Below are 6,000 nucleotides of genomic sequence, written 5' to 3'. Positions count from 1 at the left end.
CCATTCCAGAAGGCGTTTCGCCAGAGCGCATAAGCGGCTGGACGAAAGACCCCCTGGCGATTTATATATGAGACCACTGTCATACTGTCCGATTGGACTAGGACGTGGCGATCCGTCAGACGAGAATGGAAGGCTTGGAAGGCTCGTATCACTGCCAATAATTCGAGGCAGTTGATGTGAAGGTGGCTTTCCTCGTGTGTCCACGAGCCGAAAGCCGGGCTGCCCTCGCACAGGGCGCCCCAACCTGAGTTGGATGCGTCTGTCGAGAGAACCGTCCTTCGTGTTACTGTCTGTAGGGGTACTCTTAGAGTGAACCAAGTAGGGTTCATCCAAGGTTTCAGAGCCATCAAACAGGCCTGATTGACCTTGAGGCGAAGGCGCCCGTGACGCCAAGCGTAAGGAGGGACCCGGGTTTTCAGCCAGAACTGCAGGGGCAGCATGCGAAGCAGGCCGAGCTGGAGCACTGGGGAGGCAGAAGCCATGAGCCCTAGCAACCTCTGGAAGAGCTTCAGAGGGAGGTAGGCCTTGTTCTTGATGGAAGCCGCGAGCTGCTGAATAGCCAGAGCGCGCTCTGGTGAAACTACGGCCGTCATGCGGACCGAGTCGAACACTGCACCCAGGAACGAAATTTGTTGAGTGGGGAGTAGTGAGCTCTTGGCTAGGTTGACCCTGAGACCCAGGCACTGTAAGTGGCTGAGAAGCACGGATCTGTGGTGTTCTAGTTCCGAACGCGAGCTGGCCAGGATGAGCCAGTCGTCGAGGTAATTCAAAACTCGTATTCCCATCTGTCTCAGAGGGGAAAGAGCTGCATTCATGCACATCGTGAAAGTGCGGGGGGCCAGGGAGAGCCCGAAGGGGAGGACCGTGTACTGATAAGCCACACCCTTGAATGCGAATCTCAAGAATCGCCTGTGATGGGGGGCTATCTGGATGTGAAAGTAAGCGTCTTTCAGATCCAGCGAGCAAAACCAATCCTCGTGGCAAATCTGCGCGAGGATTTGTTTCAGCGTCAGGACTTTGAACTTTGAACACGAAGGAGCTTCTGGGGTGGTCCGGCCACGGCGGGACATGCCCCAATCCTCTTCCTTAACAGATCAGGATGACTTCGGAGTCGCCGGGTCCAGCGCAATCCTGGGCCGGGGTCCCTGGCATCTCGGGAAGGGTGGGCGCTTAGAAGGGCGCGAGCGCTGGCGGTGCTCCTTGGGCGGCGCTGCTTGGGAAGCGGAGGGAGCGGGCTTCGTCTGCTGAGCCGGCGCAGGCCTGGGGCGGCTAGAAGCAGACGCAGAGAAACCCTCCACTGCTGGCCCAAAGAGTCCTGACGGGGAGACGGGGGCATCCAAGAAGGCCGTCTTGTCCTGATCCTTAATTTCCGTCAGGTTTAGCCACAGGTGGCGCTCCAGCACAACGAGGCTGGCCATGGATCTGCCAATGGCCTGGGCCGTGGCTTTCGTGGCCCACAGGGCTAAATCCGTGGCGCTGCGGAGGTCCCGAAAAGCAGGCGCATCAGTGCCGGACTCGTCCAATGAGCGGAGGAGTTTGGCCTGGAATACTTGGAAGATGGCCATGGAGTGTAGTGCTGAAGCGGCTTGGCCCGCTGAGGCATAGGCCCTTCCTGCCAGGGTGGAGGTCGTCCTGCAGGGTTTGGACGGGAGGGCTCTCTTCGTCTTCCATCCCACAGCCGCGGGAGGACAGAGGTGAGCGGCCACTGCTTCATCCAGGGGCAGCAGATGCTCGTAGCCCTTTTCTTCCGAGCCGTCCACAGAGGTGAGGGCTGAGTGGTGCGAAGTATGCAGGCGGGCAGAGTAAGGGGCGCGCCACGACTTCGTGAGCTCCTCGTGGACTTCTGGGAAGAAGGGAGCGGAGCGCTGGCGAGGGGCCTGACGACGACCTGGGAGGAACCACTCGTCCAGGCGGCTCCGCGATGGCTCCTCTGGAGGGGCCCAGTCGAGGTCGAGGTCTTCGACGGCCTTGGACAGGACACGGAAGAGCTCGGCGTCCATGCCTGTACCGTGGTCGATGGGCTCCAAGGAAGGCAGGGGGGACGGGGTCGTCCGACTCGCCAACCCAGGCTTCTGGCTCAGAGGCTGCCATAGACACAGAGTCGAAGAGGGGCTCTTCGTCGGATCCGCCAAATGAGACGAGGTCGCTCGCATCTGCTGAGGGACGCTGGTCAGGGCGGGAGAACAAGACGGGGGATTGCTCTCTGCTGGGAGAGGGCGAGGCACGCGGGTGCTGAGCCGACGTGGGCTCGCCCATCTCCATGCGCTGAACCGCTCTGCCCCGCGGTCTCTTCCTCACAGGAGAGGGGGACGGGAGGGCGTGAGCGGCGGGGTCTTCCTGTTTGAAGAAGGCGGCCCGTGAGCGCAGAGACGCGAGACTCATAGACTCGCAGTGCGAGCATGAGCCGCCAACGAGCGCGTTATCCGCGTGAGGCTTGCCCAGACATCCGACGCACTTGTTGTGCCCGTCTTCTTTGTGCAGAGGGGCCCTGCACATACCACAGGAGTGGTGTGGCATTTAGAAATGCCGTGCGCCGTGAAAACGGCGATTGGGAGGCTCTGACGGCGAGGGCCGGTGCTCGAAGCGGTGAAAACTGCTGGAAATATGCTCGAGAGCGGTTACTGTAACCGCGGGAGGACTCAGAGAGGGCGCGCCGGATGGCGGCAGGAGACTCGCTGAGAAGCGGCGGCTCGTCGACAGCGCGAAGGCGGCAGTCGGCGAGGGCACGGGCGCTGCGGGAATCCGGCGAATCGGCTGGGTCCGCTGCAGGGCCTTGTCAACAGTGGCGAAGCGTCTTCTCAGGCGGTGAGCTTCTTTCCCGGCGAGCAGGCTTCGGCGAGGATCAGCGAAGAGAAGTTCAGTCGTCGCTGAAGGAGAAAGGACTGATGGCCTATGGCGATTTGCTCGCTTATATAGCACATTACCCCGCCCCTTTTGGCGGGAATGTGCGCGCGCTCTCTTCTCATAGGCCGCGCAGCTGAGCCGCGCCGCCATTGGTTCAACAACTTGTCTATGAGTGAACCAATGACGGTGCAGTTACACTGCGTTATTGAAAAGGCTTCAGTGGCGGGGAAAAAGGGAGACTTTTCCCCCATACGCAGTACGAGTGAAATATCGAAAGGGAACCATTGTACATTTACTGTACAAACACTGGCTTTGCCTTAATACCGTTATTTCCGTTATTTATGTGTGACATCATGTGCACGTTCTCAAAGGCTTGACTGCAAGAGCGCGTGCTCCCCCTCTCTCGCATACGCTGAGAGAGAACTATAATTAAACTACATGAAAATACTACTACAATTAAATAAATAAATAGTTGATTAATTAAATAATTAATTTATTAAATAATTAAACATATGATCAGAATATCAACTTGCCTAATAATTATGCACTCACAGAAATAAATTTTTTTTTTGACTACGTTTTTTTTTCATTGCTTGCAGAATGGCCCCGAGACAATCACCATATGAAAGAGCAGAGCCAATAAGAGTGCGATCCTATGCACCACATGCAGAACACTAACTTTCAAGACAGTTGATGGGGTCATCAAGGCAGACAAACAGTGGACCACTATTTTGGCCACCTTGTGGGATGGCATAAACATGTCCAGTCTGACCAGCCACAATTTGAAGAGGATCAGACATATATTATTAAAATACTTTACTTTGTAATGTATTAGGAAAATTGTGGATTCCTTAGAAGTACACTGTAAAAAAAAAAAAAATTGTAACCTGGCTGCCTTAAAATGTTGTGTTCAATAAGCTAAAAAACATTTGTTGTTTACACATATATTGAAGTTCCTTAAACCTAGAATTAATAGTTGGGGTAACAAAGGTGATGCTGAATCAACTTTATATTTTGTATAACCAACAAGTTTTTAGTAAGCCTAACTAGACGAGAAAGTTGTGCCAACCTAAATTCAAGTTGAAACAACATAAAATTAGTGAGACCAACAAACGTGGAGTTGTTTGAACTAAGCATTTTGTTGAATAAACTTTTAAGTACAAATTGCCCAAACTAAGCGTCTTGTTGAATTAACTTACATTTCTAAGGCAGCCAGGTTACTTTTTCAAGAATAGTTAATCTCACTAGTAATGTTAAGTTCATTCAACTGGCCAAACTATGTAATTTGCCCACACAACTCAAGTTTCTATTTTCTACTGTACCACATAAAAATGGAACGGACATTTAAGAACATGCAATGTATTTTATTTCAAAATTGACAGCATGCTATTTAGTATTAGTGTTTAGTATAAAAACACCTTTAAAAACAAACATTGACATTTCATATTAACTGTGGAACTATTACCTAAAAAAAAGTATAAAAAGTATGTTTGTCAAACAATTATTAAAAAAAAAAAAAAACGTATGAAAACTAAGTTTTCATTTCATAACGTCAGTCAAACAATTATCTAAAAAAACCTAACAGTTTTCATTTCATAATGTTTTTGTTGAACAATTTTCTAAAAAAAATATATATATATATGAAAACTTGAACATGCAACAAGTTTTGGTAGCTTAGATTAACTCAGTAACATTTTAGAACAAATATGTTAAACTTTTTTTAACCATGCAAAATGGTGGTGTGATGCAACTACTGATTAGTGTACAAACAGTAAACATTTGTGTAAATAACAAAACAATGCTACCAACTGAAACTGTATTGATGACATTAACTAGGACAACTTGCCACTACACTTGTCTTGAAGCAAACTGTAGCGGAGTCCATTAACTTTCACAGAATAATTGCCACTGCCAATGCCCATGAACATTTTTTGTATCACCTTGAATGTGTACTTCAGCCTCTTGGGATAGTCTATGTTAAGGTAGTAAAACAAAACAGAGGCTAGCTAGACCTTCCCTCCTCCTCCTCCTCCTCCTCCTTCCATTACCAGAAACACACAATAAAATGTTTCACCACCTGAGATTATAACTTAAGCTCCTACACAAGGAAATGCAATAATAATAGCAAGATAACGTTAGCTTCATGTTTCACAGTAAGCATAATCAACGGCTCCGTCATAAACAAATTTAGTCAAAGTTGTCAATAGGCTATAAACGAATTCATAAACAGTGGGTGAAAACAATCCTTATTTGTGTTTATATCCTTGTGTTGGTTAGGCGAACATGAACGACCATTTAGAATAACAAAAAAAATGGTTTAACTCGCCTGTCCAGCAAAAAAGAGCCACCTGAATGTCGGATTGGACGCCCTTCTGCAGCCAGAGTTCTCGCCACCTTTCAAAGGCTTTTCCTATGTAAATTTGGGACTTTCTGCGTTCCTTCTCCTTTTCCCTTTTCTTTTCCAGGTGTTCATTAGAACGTCGTCTCTTTGGTCGTGTGTCGGCCATATATTTTTAAAAGATAAATCCTTGAGCTTTTATTTTGATCACCAGATCACCAGCTGATCGCGTGCGCAAATGCGCTCACTTCTCTTTAAAACACGCAGCACAGACAGACTGTATATATACTTAATCACTGTCTTTTGCTGTTTTATAAAGGCACAAAGCCATATCACAGTTTCGATTTTAGCTCGTTGGCAAATGTAGTATGTTTTAAATTTTCAGTTCATTATGAAACGGTGGCAGCAGCAGAGGGTCATTAATGGGAAACACTGAATGAATGTATAGCTGATAAATGCGCTTAAGTTGTCATATCGGTTGTTATATAACAAAAACCCTTCCACCGGACCGAAAGAGAGTCTCGAGGCCTGCCGCTGCTCTGAGTGACACTGACAGCAAAGAAATGTATTCTATAGGCTAGATTATTTTTAAGGTCTATTTTTACAGGCTGTATGCAGTATATGCAAAGCCAAAGCGCAATGACATAAAGCAACTTATGATTTTGGGGGTTTACAAAGGCTATTGTCCAGTTTCATATTTGCTCAGTGACAGTCAGTATACATTCGGGGTTTCACTCGAAACATTCGGGGCTGAAGCCCCGGCAAATTCGGCTGGCGCCGCCCCTGGCCGGGAGCCAGAGCACCTGACATCAAAGCAA

Source organism: Megalobrama amblycephala, linkage group LG1 (assembly GCF_018812025.1).
Source record: "Megalobrama amblycephala isolate DHTTF-2021 linkage group LG1, ASM1881202v1, whole genome shotgun sequence".
Taxonomy (NCBI): Eukaryota; Metazoa; Chordata; class Actinopteri; order Cypriniformes; family Xenocyprididae; genus Megalobrama; species Megalobrama amblycephala.
Note: the sequence above shows the minus strand (reverse complement) of the source record.